Source organism: Rhinopithecus bieti, unplaced genomic scaffold (assembly GCF_001698545.2).
Source record: "Rhinopithecus bieti isolate Rb0 unplaced genomic scaffold, ASM169854v2 scaffold_7967, whole genome shotgun sequence".
NCBI classification, from domain to species: domain Eukaryota; kingdom Metazoa; phylum Chordata; class Mammalia; order Primates; family Cercopithecidae; genus Rhinopithecus; species Rhinopithecus bieti.
In genome coordinates this window covers 3229966-3249705 of record NW_016806112.1, presented here as the reverse complement: position 1 = coordinate 3249705, position 19740 = coordinate 3229966, and the positions used below count along the sequence as shown (strand labels likewise).

The window sequence follows — 19740 nt, the reverse complement described above, 5'->3', positions numbered from 1 at the left end:
TAAGGCAAGTTACTTCATCTTTCTGTGCCTTGGTTTGTAACACTTATAAAATGAGGACAATAATTAATCTCTTATGGGCTCCAGGACGAATAAGAAAAAATACACACATACTTGTTCATCTGTATATATATGTATGTGTATGTGTATATATATGTGTGTGTACATATATAATATGTATATATATATATAAAGCAAATAGAAGCTTAACAAATGTTAAGTTACAGTTACGAGCTTTGCTACATTTCAATACTCAGTTATAACAAAAATGATAATACTTGAGGAGCAATTGCAGAATCTGCTAGTGCTTTAACCGAAGACTTAGAAAACTGAAATATGGGCAAGTTAAAAAAATAGCCATATCAAGAATCATTAGTCACAACAGATCAGACCCAAAGATTTCCCAAATGTCCTTAAATTGCATTAGATATGTTGGCCAATCATTCAAGGCAATACCTGGACAAGAAAACCTAACAAAATTTCTTTTTCCTTCTACATTGTTTCCTTGTACAGTGGCAAGTAGGATCCAATTATGGATTTAGACCCTCAGGAAGCCCTACCTAGGAAAACCTCATTCTAAAAGAAAATCATTTCACCCTCCCTCAGTGGCAGTGCCCAAACCCTCCCACTGTTTCCTCAGTTTGCAAATACCACAGATAACGGAAATATTTTATTTATAGGGAAGTCCATAGCACATTTAAGTAGAAACAATCTTTTTAGGTATATTATCATCTCCACAAAAAGCCACACACAGGCAAGAGCCATATCTTTTCCATGCAGACATGTTTCATTCTGCTCACGTGGAAGGGGCAGTGCAGCAGAGCACCTGGAGGCCACAGGGACCATCCAGGTCTGGGCTGAGTCACATGCTCAAATCAACCTTGGGCACAGACAAAAAGTGTCTGTTAGCGGTGGGAAGCCAAGCCTGAAAGATCATATAGACCACTTTGAACCATTACCAAGATAAGTGGTGAACAAAGGAAGCCAGCAGAGGCAAAGCCATGATGAAAGAGATGAAGCCACAGTGGAGCATGACTTTCCGGTTCCAGTTGGTCCTCATGAAGCCCAGCTGGTTTTGCTTCCTGTTCTTCACTGTACAACAGACCTCTCCACCTCTATCCCTCCCTTCCTGAGCTAGTTTTAGTGAAATTCCACCCCTTGGATTCAAAAATGCCTTAACAAGGACATTAGCCCATTGCCTGGCACACAGAAGGGATTCAATTAAACACATGTAAAAAACAGGAGTACAAACCTTAAAAAATACCTGATGTTAGATGGGGCATTCTCATAATTACAGTTTCCTCAACAGACACGCCGATTTCCCTTAATCCACTTATCCAATAATTGTTAAGGAAATAAACAGTATTTGACACAACACGACGCTTTATTCCAATTTATCATCTAATAATAATTAAGTATTCAAAGCTTACAATGAAAGCACAGCTCCGCAGTTCATATTGTTCTTTTAAACTGAATAATTTGGAATCCTGTGAAGAGTTCCACCTTACAGCAGATTCCCTCATTCTTGTGCAAATACAATCTGTCTATCAACATATTAGCATTTCAATCACCCTTGTTTTTTTCATAACTGGGAGAAGCTGTCTTCATTTATTCCTATTGAGCATCTACCACCTATGAATTATTTCTGAAGCTAAGCAGTAAAATTGAGAGAAACTGAAACTATTTTCAAAAATAAATGTAGGACACTGGTTCCAGTTGCATACTCCCAAATAGTATAAATGTTCTTTAATGATTAATTTAAGATGAAAATAATTTCTTTTGAATTAAATTGTTATAATAGTTAGAAATGGAACACCAACCCCCTGTTTCAAGGGTTTTTGTCTTTTTTTTTCTTTTTTCTTTTTTAAGAATTCTGGATCAATTTATATTCCTGGAGTAAATACATCCACCACTCAAAAAAAATTTTTTTAAGTCCCCTGTAAGCATCCCTTTAAGGTACTGACCATAAATGGTGTAATTTGCCCTGGACATCATTAAAATGTAAAGTTAATGAGGATTCAGCTGAAAACAGAAGGAATGTAACCTATTTTCAGGCAAAAGTTCTAACACAGCAATCAGAGGAAAAAGCTCTTTGATGTTTCTTTGTCTCTTCTCATTAATTTTTTTTGTCTCAAAAAAAAAAAGACTATTTAAACTTAAAAAAAAGCACCAAAGTTTAAACATGATAATTATAACAGAACTCCAATGAGGTCGTTAGAATTTTTTATGAGATAAACAAGAATCAGTCATATATACATGGAGATAACACCACCTACCTGGCAGAGTGATTATAAGTTTTACAAATATTGTAAGTAAAATGTATAGCAGAATAGCTGACACATGAAAGGTACTCACTTATATTATCTCCCTCTTTGTCACACTCTGTCCCCAAGGGCCTAGCACAGTGCTGGTACAAAAATAGTAATCAAAGAGTCACCATTATTATTATTATCACATATGCTGTATTTTTTTTCCTACTGAAGAACTCACTATATTAACCCTAATCTTCTTTCCAAGATTTATGCAAGACTCAGCACCTCCTGTCACTAGGCAGGTGGAGCATTATCCAAATAACTAGCAAGGAGTAAACAGTCCTGTGTGACATTTTATCATGTGAAGTGCCTATGCAGGTATAAATATTATATCTTTTCTGGTTTTATTGCCTCATTTTACAATTATGCTACTAAAGAGCAAAATAGCACACAGAATGTTAAGTGGCATTCTGCTGCTTGGAATTTCATCCCAAGGCTCCATTCAGAATAACAAATGTGGGAGCTATTTCATCTCTGCTCTATTGTGAAGAAAGTCATCACCTTTACTTGAATATATACGAGAGTTTGACTTTCTGCATCCCATTTTGTGCTAAGTGAAATCTTAAACCAAATGCGATCATTACCAAGGTGATGTCATTAAGGAAGTAGTATAGTGCTTTCCAGAGAGACCCTACCCTACACTTTGTTATTGTTATACCAATTCCATAATCCCAGTAAACAAAGCCTAATTAGCAATAAGTGGATCTATCCAAGATGATCCACCCTTAAATACCATGAGAATTTAGAATTTCTCTTCACCCAAACAAAAAATTACAAATCAATAAACTAATCACAGTTATTTTAAATGTTAAGAGATCATCAAAATAATGTTTCTCCAGTAATTGTCATTTTAAAGGCATTTCCACATACATTACCTAATTTTCAGTGGTTTGTTCATTCCATAAATATTCACTAAATCTTCTTAATATTGAAATCTGGTCATACAGTGGTGAAGAAAATACTGGGAGATCTCTACTCTCACAGAGTTTAAGGTCCAGTACAGAAGCTCAAATGAATAACCGCACAAGTAGCGTAACTATAAGCTATGATAAGTGCCACAAGACCGTACAGTGTAAGAACAAGCTTACTTTGGGGATCTGAAAAGGTTCCCCCCTAAGGATGATTTAATGTCTGAAGTGAGACCTGAAGGAATGGGAGAATGAGGTTGGTTTGGTGGGGTGTGGGGAGGTGAGAAAGAGGTTTAGGATGATGATAGTTGAGAAGAAATACCTAGTTTTTAAAGACATTTAGGTAAATCAATCAAATTTTTCTGACATATTGAATACAGAGGGTGAGCAGGAAGACAGGTGACCAGGATTAAGGCAGTAGGTTTTTAGTTTGCATACTGGATTTTTTAAATGTGCTGCTCAGTGGAAGGAGACCAGAGCTTCATTCAGTTTAATGAGCAGATCATGAGTTAGAATTCAGACATTTTGAATTTCAGATATTTTTCAGGCATCCAAACAGGTTGAGAGCTCAGAAGAAATGTTTCATACCTCATTCATTTATTAAACATGCAATTCCCAAGAAACAATTTGTATTAAGTCCCATGTTTCTCATTAGGGAAAAGAAGGTGAACAGGATGCTCAGCTGTCCTTTGAAAGAAACAAGTGCATTGACAGATGTGTAGAAGTACACTGGAATTCAAAGGAAGGAAAGACTGAGTCTGTCTGGACAATCAGGGATGGCAGCATGAAGAAAATTATCTTGAAGATAAATGTCAATTCCTCCAATGGGGGAAGAGAAAAGACATTTCAGACAAAGAAACAGCGTCTGAAAATGACAATTACTTTGCAGTGGCTGCAAGTACAATGTATGAGAGGTGAGAAGTAAAAGAAAAAACCATGAGGACCAAATTTGCAGAAATACAGAGGATTAAGAGAATATTAATGTTACAGCTCTTTCAGAATTTGTCTAGGTTTTCTGGTTTACCAGAAAAAAAAAAAAAAAAAAAAGAGAGGGAGAGAGAGAGAATGCTATGAACAAATGTGTGCCAACAAATTAGATATATGAAATGGACAAATCCCTAGAAAAATGCAAACTACTAAAACTGAGTCAAGAAGAAATAGAAAATCTGAATAGACCTATAGCAAGAGACTGAATTACTAATTTGAAAACTTCCCAACAAAACAGACAAACTCAGATGACTTTACTGGAGAATTCTATCAAACATTTAAAGAAGAAGGAATACCAATTCTTCATAAACTCTTTCAAAAACTAAAATATGAAGAAAAAAACTTTCCGATTCATTCTGTAAGGCCAGTATCATGCTGATACCAAAAGCAAACAAACATAAGAAAACTAAAAATGCAAAAATACTCAATATATTAATAGTAGCAAACCAAATCTAGCAACACAAAAAAAGGATTACACACCATGATCAAGTGAGATTTATCCTAAGAATGCAAGATTGGGTACTTGCATTAGAGCCAGGACTGCCCTTCCCATGATAGTAGGATGCAGTAGTTCCCCAGGTCCCTTCCTCAGCAAGAGAGATAGCCACTCAAGAAAACACTATGAAAGATACTAACATCAAAAAACTACTTTATATCCATATTTTATGCATATTTTCAATTATCCTAAGTGTCTTCATTCCATCATTCTTCTGGGAGAACTTCTCAATATTGTAAACACACTTGACATGGTTGTACATATGTTCTGGTTTTGTAGCTGCTGTCAATCTAGTATTATATTTAGTAGTGAAACCAAATGCATCCTCTAAAAAGTTCATTATCACACAAGGTAACTTGATTTTTGAAATGCTGTATCTACCTTCTTTTGTCCTGTTTCTCCTTCGGTGTAATTTTGTTCCATATGGAGCTATTAGAGTTGGTGTTGGAAACATTTTTTTTTTTTTTTTTTTGGGGGGGGCGCTCTGCCCCCCGCGGGGGGGGGGGGGGGGGGGGTCCCTTTCCCCCCCCCCCCATCGTCTGACTTGCATTGTTGTTTGTCCGGGTGTTTTGGCGTCGCCCGTCGCTCCCCTCGCCCCGCCGCGCTCTCTCCCGTGTTGTGTTTTAGCTCCCGGGTCTCCGCGATTTTGTCTCCTTGTGGGCCGCTCGAGCTCGCCCTCTCTCCGCGCTCTCTCTCGCCGCGCTCGCGTGTCTCTCCCTCTCTTGGTATGTTGTAGCTGGGCAACTACAGGCGCCGGGCCGGGCCACTTCGCCCGGGGGGCCTAGTTTTTGTATTTTTAGTAGAGACGGGGTTTCACCGTGTTAGCCAGGATGCGGTCTCGTCTCCTGACCTCCGTGATCCGCCCACGGGTCGTCGGCCTGCCAAAGTGCTGGGATTACAGGCTTGAGCCACCGCGCCCGGCCGGAAACATTTTTATTTGCAGTCATTTTGTCTACTTTTACCACTGTACCTTATGTTTGTTAGAACCAAATCTCAAAAGCATAGCTTAGAGTTTTCAGTAGAAATGGAATTACAGCCATTTGGGAGCATAGTCTCCAGATCATTACAATTTCTAGTTTTCTAGGAGCAAAACTTGAAGCACTGTCAATACCACTGAGTGGAGAAAGACCATAGCAGGTATGGCCCATATGCTTGGAGCGACCTTTAGCAACATGAGTGGACTTGTTATTTTACCATTCTGGATATACTGGAATATAAAGCAATTTCTATACGAGAACAATTAATTGGAGCAAAGGGAGAAAATATTCCTTTGCATAGATTCCATAGGGCTGTGCAAAAATGTATATAATCAAAGTCAAGTAGTTCCATTACAGCACTGTTTTATGTAGTTACAACATGATGTAATTGTAGCTTTTTAAACCATGAAATTCCTTGGAGATTGTATCATCTAGTTAAAATAAAGTACTTATGATAGAATTTTAAAACAATAATGCAAGGTTGGTTTAACATCCAAAATAGATTAATAAGCCATATCTAGAGAATGATGAACAAAAATCACACAGTCATCTCAAAAGACACAGAAAAAGCATCTGACAAAATCCAACATCCTTTCATAATAAAAAAATTCAACAAACTAGAAACAAAATTGAACTTCATCAAGCTGATAAAGGGCATCTAAAAAACCTATAATTAATATCATAATTATGCCAAAAGACTAAATATTTCTATTTAAGATGAGGACGAAGAGAAGAATATTCATTTCTGCTACTTCTATTCAACACTGTATTGGAGGTTCTAGCCAGGGCAATTAGGTATGAAAAAGAAATAAAAGTCATCAAGAATGGAAAGGAATAAGTAGTACTATCTTGATTTGTACATTATGTAATCTTACACAAAGAAAATCCTAAGAAATTCACTAAAAAACTATTAGAACTAATAAACTAGTTCATCAAATCTGCAGGATAATAGATCAATATTTTAAAATCAATTCTATTTCTATACACTAACAAAGAACAATACAAAATGAAATTCAAAGTTTCCATTTACAATAACATCGATTAAGAAAAATAGGAGTAAATCTAACAAGAGAATTGTAAAACTTATACTCCGAAAACTACAAAACATTATGTGGAAAAAAACCCTAAACATTACCTTAATAAAAGGAAAGATATCCTACGTTCATGGATTGGAACACAATATTGTTAAGCTGACAATCCTCCCCAAATGAATCTACAGATTCAATTAAATCCCTACCAAAATCCCAGCTGGGCTTTTTGCAGAAATTGATAAGCTAATACTAAAATTCATATGGAGATGCAAGGGACCCAGAATAGTCAAACAATCTTTAAAAAGAACAAAATTGGAGGACTCATACTTCTCCATTTTAAATTTACTACAAATCTATAGTAATCAAGACAGTATAGTACAGCATTAGGAAAAGAATAGGATTCAGGGTCCAGAAATAAATATTTGCAATTGTCAATTAATTTTCAACAAGATGCCAGGCACGGTGGCTTATGCCTGTAATCCCAGCACTTTGGGAGGCTGAGGTGGGCAGATCACTTGAAGCCAGTAGTTCAAGACCAGGCTGGCCAACATAGTGAAACACCATCTCTACCAAAAATACAAAAAGTTAGTTGGGCATGCTGGCACACACCTGTAGTCCCAGCTACTCAGGAGGCTGAGACACAAGAATCTCTTGAACCCAGGAGGCAGAGGTTGCAGTGAGCCAAGGTTGTGCCACTACACTCCAGCCTGGGTAACAAGGAAACCAAAACAACTCAATGGAGAATTAATACTTTTCAACAGAAGGTGCAGGGGCAATTGACCATCTACATTTGAAAGAATAAAGTTAGACTCCTTCCTTATAAGCACATATAAAAATCAACTCAATTTGGATTATAGGTTGGGGATAGTAGTTCATGCCTTTAATCCCAGCACTTTGGGAAGCTGAGGCAGAAGAATCGCTTGAGGCCAGGAGTTCAAGACCAGCCTGGTCAACATAGCAAAACCTCGTCTCTCCCTATACACCCCCTAAAAAATTAGGTGGGTGTGGTGGCATACACCTGTAGTTCCAGCTACTTGCAAAGCAGAGGCGGGAAGATTGTTTGAGCCTGGGAAGTTGAGGCTGCAGTGAGCTAAGATCATGCCACTGTATTCCAGCCTGGGTGACCAAGTGAGAACCTGTCTCAAAAAAAAAAAAAAGGAATGGATTATAGACCCAAATGTAAGAGCTAAAACCTAAAAAATAAACAAACAAACAAACAAACTTAGAAGAAAATACAGAAATAAATCATTGTAACTTTAGAATGGGCAATGGTTTCTTAGGTACCACACTAGAGCACAAACAACAAAAGAAATATTAAATAAGATTTCACTGAAATGAAAACTTCTGTTTCAGATGACACAATCAGGAAAGAGAAAAGTTAACCTACAAAGTGGGAGAAAGTACCTGCAAGTCATATATCTGATAAGAGGTTTGTATCTAGAATATATAAAGAACATTTATAACCCGGTAATTTTTTAAAAGACCCAGTCACTGGATAGATATTTCTCCATGGAAAATACACAAGAAGCACACTAAAAGATGCTCAATATAATTAGGCATTAGAGAAAGGCAAATCAAAATAACAATGATATGTCACTTCAACCCCACTACAATGGCTATAATAAGAGATAGACAACAGTATCCACTGACAAGAATGTGGAGAAATTGGAACCTCACACATTGCTGATGGCTATATAAAATGGTGCAGCTGTTATGGAAAACAGCTTGGCAGTTTTCAAAAAAAAAAAAAAAAAAACAGAATTACCGTATGATCCAACAATGCCATTCCTAGGTATATACCCAAAGGAATTGAAAGCAGAAATGCAAACATATACCAACAATGAATGGCATTGTTGATTGCAGCATTATTCACAATTGCCAAAAGGTGGAGACAACCAAATTGTCCATCAACAGATGAATGGATAAACAACATGCAGTATATACATCTAATGGATAAGTATTCAGCTACAAAGAGGAATGAAGTTCTGATACATACTACAACATGGATAAACCTTGAAAACATTAGGGTAAGTGAAATAAACCAGACAGAAAAGGATAAATAATATATGATTCCACTTATATGAGGAACCTAGAATAGGCAAATTCATCAAGAAAGAAAGTAGGTTAGAGGTTACCAGAGGTTAGGAAGGAGGGGAAAATGGGAAATTACTGTTAATGATTACAAAGTTTTTATTTGAGGTGATGAAAAGATTTTAATAACAGATAGTGGTGATGGCTGCACAACAGTATAAATATAATTAATATCACTAAATTTACACTTAAAAATATTTAAAACGGCAAATTTTGTTTTATATATACACATATACCTCCACAATTTAAGTAATACACCAAAACCATTAATTATATCTTTTATTAATGGGCAAATTGTGTGGTTTATGAATTATATCTCAAGAAACCTATTAAAAATAATTAAAATTAAACACTAAATCAATGGGTTGTTTCTTTTCATTTTTGTAGAGACAATGTCTCACTATTTGCCCAGGCTGATCTCGAATTCCTGGCCTCAAGCAATCCTTTCACGTTGGTCTTCCAAAGTGCCAGGATTACAGGGGTGTGCCACTGTGCCTGGCCATAAATGGATGGTTTTAACAGCAATTAGACACAGCTGAAGAGAGAACTAGTAAACTGGAAGAAAGACCTGAAGAAGTTATTGAATGTATCAGAGAGAAACAGATTGAAAACACACAAAAAAATGGTTTAAAACTGTAAAGGACAAAAAGAGAATGTCAGACATATGTGTAATCAAAGCTCCAAAAGAAAAAGAAGTTCTAAGTCCTCAGATTCAAACAGCTGGTCCTAACTAAGATACATAAGAAGAAAACTCCACTGCTAGACAAATATCATTGCTAAACTAGAAAACAAGACACAAAAATATTAATTATAATGGAAAGGGACTTCGACAGCAACATCAGAAGCCAGAAGACAATGAAATGACATCTCCAATATGATGTTAGAATAAGGACATTTTCAGATAAACAAAACTAAGATATTTGCCACTAACAAAGAATGTTATTCAAGTAAGAAGATTAGCCCAGATGAAAAACTCTTGAGATGCAAGAAGACATAAAGAACAAAGAAAATGGCCAGGCACAGTGGCTCACGCCTATAGTCCCAGCACTTTGGGAGGCCAAGGCGGCCAGATCACTTGAGAGCAGGAGTTCGAGACCAGCCTGACCAATATGGCAAAACCCTGTCTCTACTGAAAATACAGAAATTAGCTGGGTGTGGTGGCATGTGCCTGTAATACCAGCTACTTGGGAGGCTGAGACAGGAGAATTGTTTGAACCAGGAGGCGGAGGTTGCAGTGAGCTGAGACCGCCCCACTAAACTCCAGCTTGGGCAACAGAATGAGACTTCATCTCGAAAAAATAAAAAATAAAAAATAAAGAACAAAGAAAACAGAAAATACACAGATAAATCTAAAGCATTGGTTATATAAAAAAATCAATAATTATCTTACAGGTTTAAAGTAAAATACACAACAATAAAAACATATAAACAAGGAGGGGAATGATTAAAGTTAAAACAATATACTATCTTGTATTGTCCAGGAGGAGGGTAAAGATGCCAATTAAAGTTACATAAACATGCAAAAATTTCTCAGAAACGGTTGATTTGTATGGGCATACTTTGTTTTATTGCACTTCACAGATATTGCTTTTTTTTTAATAAATTGAAAGTGTATGACAACCCTGGATAGAGCAAGTCATTTCATGTCTCTGTGTCACATTTTGGTAATTTTTGGTAATATTTCAAACTTTTTAAATTATTATTATATCTGTTATGATGATCGGTGATCAACGATCTTTGATGTTACTGTTTTAATTGTTTTGGGGTGCCATAAACCATGCCCATATAAGATGGCAAACTTCATCAATAAATGTGAGTGTGTTCTGACTGTTCCTCCAACCAGCCATTCTCCCATCTTTCTCTTCCTTGGGCCTCCCTGGCCCTTGAGACACAATAATATTGACATTAGGCCAATAATTCACGCTATAATGGCCTCTGAGTGTTCAACCAAAAGGAGGAGCTCCATGTCTTTAAATCAAAAGCTAGACATCATTAAGCTTAGTAGTGAGGAAGGCATATTGAAAGTCAAGATAGGCTCAAAGTTAGTCTTCTTATACCAAACAGCCCAATTGCGAATGACAAGGAAAGGTTCTTGAAGGAAATGAAAAGTACTACTTCAGTGACACATGAATGATAATGAAGTGAAACAGACTGATTGTTGATACATGAAAGTTTCAGTGGTCTGGACAGATCAAACCAGCCACAACATTCCCTTACACGAAAGCCTGATCCATATCAAGGCCCTGACTCTCTTCAATTCTATGAAGGTTGAGGGAGGTGAGGAAGCTGCAGAAGAGTTTGACTAGCAGAGGCTGGTTCGTGAGGTTTAAGGAAAAAAGCCATCTCCATAACATAAAAAAGTGCAAGGCCAAGCTGCAAATCCTGATGTAGAAGCTGCAACAAGTTATCCAGAAGTTCAAGCTAAGATCACTGATAAAGGTGGCTACACTAACAACAGATTTTCAGTGTAGATGAAACCACCTGATATCAGAAGAAAATGCCATCTAGGACTTTCATAGCTAGAGAAGAGATGTCAAAACCAGTTTCAAAGGACAGGATAAATCTTTTGTTAGGGGCTAATGCAGCTGGTGACTTTAAATTGAAACCAATGCTCATCGACCATTCTGAAAATTCTAGAGTTCTTAAGTATAATATTATGCTAAATCTACTCTGCCTGTGCTCTATAAATGGAACAACAAAGCCTGGATGACAGCACATCATTTTACAGCATGCATTACTATTTAGGTTGGTGCAAAAATTATTCTGGTTTTTGCCACTGAGTAATGACATAAACCACAATTACTTTTGCACCAAAATAATATAGTTTAAACCTACTGCTCAGAAAAAAAGACAATGCACCTGGTCATCCAAGAGCTCTGATGGAGATATACAAGGAGATGAAGGTTGTTGTCATGCCTGCTAACACAACATCCATTCTGCAGCCCCTGGATCAAGGAGTAATTTTGACTTTGAAATCAGAGAAACACAGAAGGCTATAGCTGCAATAGATAGTAATTCCTCTGATGGGTTTGGGCAAAGTAAATTGAAAACCTTCTGGAAAGAATTCACCATTCTAGATGCCATTAAGAACATCTGTGATTTGTGGGAGGTCAAAATACCAACATTAACAAGAGTTTGGAAGAAGCTAATTCCAGCCCTCATGGATGACACTGAGGTATTTAAGACTTCAGTGGAGGAAGTAATGCAGATGTGACAGAAGCTGCAAGAGAACCAGAACTAAAAGCAGAACCTGAAAATGGAAATGAATTGCTGCGATCTCCTGATAAAATCTGAATGCATGAGAAGTTGCTTCTTACAAAAGAGCAAGGAATGTCCTTTCTTGAGATGGAAACTACTCTTGGTAAAAATGCTGTAAACATTGTTGAAATGACAAAAAAGGATTTATAATATTACACAAACCTGGTTGATAATCCAGAAAGAGCATTTGAGAAGTTTCCGATTCTAAAAGGAGTTCGACTAGGGGTAAAATGCTATGAAAGAGCATCACATCCTACAGAGTCATCTTTCGGTGAAAGGAAGAGTCAATCCATGCAGCAAACTTCACTGCTGTCTTATTTTTAAAAATTACCACAGCCATCCCAGCCTTCAGTAGCCACTGTCCTGACCAGTCGGTAGCCATCAACATTTAGACAAGATCCTCTGTGATCAAAAAGATTACAAGTTGATTGTTAGCAATTTTTAGCAATAAAATATTTTAAATCATGATATGTACCTTTTTAAACATAACGCTATTATACAATTAATAGACAATAGTAGAGTATAAACGTAACTTTACATGCATTGGGAAACCAAAACAATTTGTGACTCACTTTACTGTGCTACTCACTTTATTGTGGTCTGCAACTAAACTGAACCTGCAATATCTCTGAGGTATGCCTGTATTAGTTAACATTATGGACACTGAAAGGACACGACCTGGGTTCAAATCCCAGCTCTACTACTTGATAGCTCTGTGGCCTTGGACAGATTATATAAGCTCACCATGCCATGGTTTCCCCATCTGTAAAACTGAGACAGTAACAGTATCTATCCCATAGGGTTTTTGTGAGGATTAAATGAGTTAATATAGGTAAAGATATAAAACAATGACTGGTATAGAATAAGCCCTACTAAGTCATAGCCACCGTTATTTTCAGTGTGTCAGTTAAAGGCACAGAAATAGTATTTAAGTCTCAAATAATAAAAGGGAAAAAACTGAATGATGAAAATGCTTAAATAATCCAAAAGAAAGGAATAAAAAAATGAAGCACAAAAAGCATTTCCAGTAAAAAAAAATACAGGTAAGACGACTGGATTTTAAAAGATCCAACTATGTATTGTTTTCAAGAAACACATCTTCAACACAAGAATGAAAAAAAAAAATAAGAAAACACAAGCATGGAAGTGTATAATTTGATGAGTTCTGACATATGTGTATATCCCTTAAACCATCACCACAATCAGTCAACCCCAAAAGTTTATTTGTGCTCCTCTGTAATCTATCCCTCCTGCTGCACTCCCCACCACCCATCCCTAGGGAACCACTGGTGTGCTTTCTGTCACTAAAGATTAGTTTGTACTTTCTAGGCTTTTATATAAATGGAATCAGAAAGTATGTGCTCTTTTTGTCTGGCTTCTTTCACTCAAGATAATTATGTTGAGATCCATCCATGTTGTTGAGTATAGCAATACTTTGTTCCTTTTTATTACTATTATTCTACGTATAGAACTCAATTTGTTTACTCATTTCTAGCCTCTCCAGACAATAAATGGTGTTAAAATTAAGAAATGGCCTCTGGGTAAAGATCAAATCCAGTGTACTCTTAGGATAAGAAAAGCTAAGGGGTGATTTTAAAATTCTTTGTAAGACCTCCAAAAGATCTAAGGTGGTACCATAGAGAACCATTCAGTTAAACAACAGGGCTTCTAAGAAGCTTACAACTGTTGTTCCTCAGTAGTCTCCCTAGAAAACCAAAGTAGAAAAGGAGGGCTTATCTTAAAGACATTTGTGGGTATGAATATTAAGTCAAGGAGTAAACTCCAACAGATTCACAGGACAACAAAGGAGTTTTTAAGAGTCTCACATGGGGAGAAACACACCCAGCCTGGACTGAAAGGAACAAAGAAAATATAAATGAAAAAACAATAGGCTGTTGAATCACTAAACTTTCCAGAAGCAGGCTGAGGAAACTACTCAGTTGCTAACACAGCTTCTCTTTTATTTAAAGAAGGATGATTCAGAATCCAAAAGCCCAGAAGGTACAATTAAGAGCCATGGTGAGCCACTCTCAGGCCAGAGCAGGACTGAGTCTCCATCAGGAAACTTCCAACAGTTGCCCGGCCGTATTTGGGAACCGCTATGGAGTGCTATGTGCTCCAATGTGGCCCCCTTTTAAACGATCAGTGTCTTCGGCAGTTATCTTCTGCCTGTCCCACCATTACACGCTGGGGAAGAGTGGTGGTGGGAGGGGCTGGGGAGAAGATAACTTCTTTCTTTAGTTTACAAACTGAGAGGGCCTGCACTTGAGAAGCTATACTTAAGAAGTCATATCTAAGTTTCTTATCCTCACCTAAGCCTGATTTAGTTCCGGAGACTGAGGGGTCTGAGCTGCTGATGTAAGGATGGCACTTGTGGGGGCCTTGGGAGAGGCTGAGGATAAATAGATTTCCATAGCAACTGGGTATAAAACTGTTTGCTCCCTGCTCCCTCTGCTGAGCTGCCCACAGCACTTTGTGCCTGTCTCTATTTATCCCAAATAATGTATGGCTACTGGTTGATTATTTATTTCCCTCATCAGATGTAAACTCCTTAAAAAGAAAGTGTTTTATTTATATCCATAGCATTAAGTAGTCCCTCAAAGACTTGTTTGAATTTATGAATAAGTATATGAAGAAAGCCAGTCTGTCATGGACTCAGGCCATCCAAAGCCATGCTAATGAATATAACAGCACATTCCCAGTGCACTTATGCAATGGGCCTCAGTTAAACATTTAGGAAAGCTAGGCAATTAAAAATAAGAATGTTCACCTTATCCACCACAACAGCATAGAGAATACTGAAACTCAGGACTGATTCTCAGGAACATCCTGAAAACATCACCCTATAAATCTGCATTTTAATAGCCTGACACAGCTCAAAAGCATTGGCTGATAAGAGTGCAACTAGTTTTTAAAAAGAAAGAAAAAACCTCCAAATATTTTCTTTTAAATTGTTTTCTTTTTTTCTTTTCTTTTTTTTCTTGAGATGGAATCCTGCTCTGTCATCCAGGCTAGAATGCAGTGGCATGATCTCAGCTCACTGCAACCTCCACCGCCTGGGTTAAAGCCATTCCCTTGCCTCAGCCTCTCCAGTAACTGGGATTACAGGGGCACACCACCACATCCAGCTAATTTTATTATTTTTAGTAGAGACCAGTAAAGAAATCATTCAGTAGCACTCCAGGGCAATACTTAGAGACATCTTTCTATCTTGAGATGCCAGCCTCTCAAAAAAGCTACTGTTCCTCTCAATGGGCTGGAAAATTTCTCAGATTAAGAAGCATTTCTTTTAGGTAACTATTACGATACACCTACTTCTAAGATATTTTCATGGGAAAAAAATAACATATATCATTACCTTTAGAATATCAGTATATATTAGCATATATCATCACCTTTAGAAAGTCACTCACACTGTACATATAATTTGCAGGAAAAGAGAAACTGTGGGTGAAACAAGTATTAGGCAGCAATAACTGAGGCAGATGAAAGCATTTACAAATCTATTTTTAATCCACTGCATTATCTCATTTTAAGCAAGATCATTCTTAGTACATTTCTGCCGGCAAAAATCAACCTTGCTGGTCTCTCAACACAAATGGCAACATTCATCCTAGCCATCAGCTTATTCTCCTGCCCAGGAACTTCAGACTGTTCATTGATCCCAATCACAACATTTGTGAATAACTTCTACATGTAATAGGACCCAGATGTTTAATATTTTGTCTCAGATTTAAAAATAAAATTCAAAATGACCCAGAAAGCAAAGTAAAATAAAAAAATAAAAAATGAAGCTGGGCATGGTAGTTCACGTCTGTAATCCCAGCACTTTGGGAGGCTGACGTGGGTGGATCACCTGAGGTCAGGAGTTTGAGACCAGCCTGGCCAACATGGTGAAACCTATCTCTACTAAAAATACAAAATTAGCCGGGTGTGGTGGCATGCACCTGCAGTCCCACCTACTCGGGAAGCTGAGGCAGGAGAATCACTTGAACCCGGGACACGGAGGGTACAATGAGCCGAGATCACACCATTGCACTCCAGCCTGGGTGACAGAGTGAGATTCTCTCTCAAAAAAAAATAAAATAAAATAAATTAAATTAAATTAAATTAAATTAAAAAAATGAAGCAACTGATTTAATCAATTTAAGCAAATGGTTACCAGTTCAAATGAAGTTTCTCTCTCCTCTTCTGTCTCGTGGTCGAATATATCTTTATCTCATCAGCTACCGAGACAGTACCAGACATTGCCACAGCCTACTGCATACAAAGTGGTAATAAATGCAGTGGATGGGAAATAGAAGATAATGAACCAATCCTTGATATACTCTAAATCTCTTTTCTACCTTGCTCTAAAAAATATAATTATAATGTCCAGTTCTATGTAAATGGAGCTATTTCAAAAGCCTCACAAACAACTGATACTAACATTGCCTTGCTTATTTGGACATAACAAATTCCACTGAATGAGATATTTTTAATATCTCTTCATTTAGCTAGCTACCTACTGAATAGAATTATTCTTCAAGGGAGAATTCAAGCAAGAAGATTCCTGCCCTCAAGAATGACAGAAAAGACAATTATAATACAATATGCAGGGTGCCAAAAGGGAGGGTATCTAACCAAGTCTGTGTAGGGTGGCAGAGAGGGGGCAGTAAGGGAAAAAATGGAGGATTACAGGCCTCCTAAAAGAGGTGGCACCTTGTCTAAGTTACAAAGGACAATGGAAATAAACCAGGAAAACAGGGAGAAAGAGTATTGTACAGAAAAGAGAAAGACCAGACACTAAGGTATGGAAGAAAATAGACTAAAGTAGCTCAGCTAGTACAGAAGGTCAATGACAGGCAGTGGTGAGGGACAAAGGAAGAGCGGTCAGCCAAGTGATGAGGAGCCTTCTGTGCCACGCTAAGATCTTCATTACCCTATAGGTAATGAAGAGGCATTATAAGGTTTAAGCAGAAGACTGGCATGATTATATTTGTTTAACACACACATTATGACAGCAGGACAGAAGAGGGGTTGGAAGGGATAAGACTCCAGCTAAGAAAACCAATTAAGTGGCCAGGCATGGTGGCTCACGCCTGTAATCCCAGCACTTTGGGAGGCCGAGGCGGGCGGATCACCTGAGGTCAGGAGTTCGAGACCAGCCTGACCAACATGGAGAAACCCCATCTCTACTAAAAATAGAAAATTAGCCAGGCATGGTGGCACATGCCTGTAATCCCAGCTACTCGGGAGGATGAGGCAGGAGAATCCTTTGAAAGCAGGAGGCGGAGGTTGTGGTGAGCCGAGATCATGCCATTGCACTCCAGCCTGGGCAATAAGAGCGAAACTCCGTCTCAAAAAAAAAAGAAAACCAATTAAGTGGCAGTAATCCCAGAAAGAATAAGGAAGGCCAGAACTAAGTCAATGGCAATTAATTGGATAACAAGGGAGAAAAAAAGATAGGAAAAGATCAAGAAATTAGACTTTACTTTCTTTTCCTAACTGACAATTTAATCCTTAAGTCAAGGTACACATCCATACTTGGTGAGAAGTAGCCACAGTAGTCCCGAATAGGTAAGGATGGCATCCCATAGGAGGGCTTGCACAATATGGGGACTCAGAGTGCAAGCAGTGCGAGAAGAGCGCCCACACTGTCTAAAGTAATCTAACATAGGGTGTCAGAACCCAATTGTGACAAGGGTGCCCACAGAGGAGAGTGAGCTAGTGTGGGGAGAAAAAGCCCAAGCAGGGATACGCAGTCATCCACAGGGAACAGCTGCATGGCAGGGGGTGTCAGTGTCAATGCAGTTTGAGAAGCGTGTCCCTGTTAAAAGATGATCTGGTGTGAGGTGTCAGAACACCTGAGCAGAGCAAGGAACATTCCATGCAGGGGCCACCTGATAGGGTGTCAGATCCTGAGGAGGATTATGCAGGAACAACACGGAAGGGCATGGCAGCCATGCATGGTGTGTCAAAATCCAAAGTGAAGAGGACACCCACACAGAAAGACCAGCCTGGCAGGGCTTGTCAAAGACCAAGGTAGATGAAGCAGGCATCCAGGCAGAAGAAGCAGAGAGACACAGGGTATCAGAGCCCGAGTTGAGTTAAGGAGGACATCCACACTGGGTAGGCATTGGTGGCAGCCATGATGACAGAGTAGTCATGTATAAGGGATTAATCAAATAAGTAAATATATTAAGGATAATGGGAACCAGGCTTCTCACTGTTGAAGAGAGAAGTTACAAATATGGAAAGGGAGAAAACTTGAATGAATTGGTGGTATTGGTCGAAACTGGAAGTACTGGTGTGGACTCACACTTTTCAATATACACAGATAGATGCAGAAATACATATAGAGGTACTCTCTGACCCTGACCACCAAGAAGGCCTAGAAGCGGCAACACCACCATAGCAATGAACACACATAGAATCCAAATTTTGGCTCTTAAATAGCATTCTCCACCAAAAGGAACCTTGGGAAAATGGCAGATTTCATGGCTAAGGAAAAGAAAGTAAAAGATGAGCACAGAACATCTTGCACCAGAAAGCAAAGAAGAACCCAGAGAATGATGAGGACCGGTCAAAAGAACACAAGAGCCCTTCAAGTTGGCTCCTAATGATCAAAGCTGGAACAAACTGAATAATTCAATTCACTCAAATAATTTGAACAATTCAATAACAACCTTGAATAAGAAAGAAGTAAGTCCAAAGTCAAATAAACAAATAAACTGAAAGTTTAATGAGACATGGAATATTTACATAATTTTAAAATACTTTCCCCCAAAACAATTGTTAATTACAAAGGAGTAAGTAAGGAGGAACTTTTCAGCAGACAAGCCTGGCAAAGACTACTTTAATCAAGCGAGCAAAAGATCATCACCAGTAAAGGGCCAAATCAAAAGTGTGTATTATGTGATATAACAAGAAGAGCATGGCGCGCGCGGTGGCTCATGCCTGTAATCCCAGCACTTTGGGAGGCCAAGGTGGGCGGATCATGAGGTCAGAAAATCGAGACCATCCTGGCTAACACGGTGAAACCCCATCTCTACTAAAAATACAAAAAATTTATCCAGGCGCGTTGGCAGGCGCCTGTAGTCCCAGCTGCTTGGGAGGCTGAGGCAGGAGAATGGCGTGAACCCGGGAGGCAGAGCTTGCAGTGAGCCAAGATCACGCCACTGCACTCTAGCCTGGGCAACAGAGCGAGACTCCGTCTCAAAAAAAACAAGAAGAGCACAGCATCACTTCTATATTTCCACTCAAGATGTTCAACCTAAACCTAATCATAAGGAAACATCAGACAAACCCAAATTGAGGCTTGTAACCTTCAAATGTCCAGGTCATGAAAGCCAAGGAAAGACTGAGAATCTTTCCTAAGGGAGACTAAAGAAACATTAAATTGGCTGGGCGCGGTGGCTCATGCCTATAATCCCAGGACTTTGGGAGGCCGAGGCAGGCGGATCACGAGGTCAGGAGATCGAGACCATCCTGGTTAACATGGTGAAACCCCATCTCTACTAAAAATACAAAAAATTAGCCAGGCGTGGTGGCAGGCACCTGTAGTCCCAGCTACTCAGGAGGCTGAGGCAGGAGAATGGCGTGAACCTGCGACGCGGAGCTTGCAGTGAGCAGAAATCACACCACTGCACTCCAGCCTGGGCGACACAGCGAGACTGTCTCAAAAAAAAAAAAAAAAAAAAA

At 38.5% G+C, this 19740-nt stretch overlaps 1 protein-coding gene and 1 pseudogene across 1 annotated transcript in view; one reads left to right on the top strand and one right to left on the bottom strand.

Annotated features, from left to right (window-relative positions):
* Positions 1-19740, bottom strand: part of DENND1A (DENN domain containing 1A) — a 505985-nt gene that overhangs the window by 463167 nt on the left and 23078 nt on the right.
* On the top strand, positions 4826-5944 carry LOC108531378 (phosphatidylinositol-glycan biosynthesis class F protein-like; annotated as a pseudogene).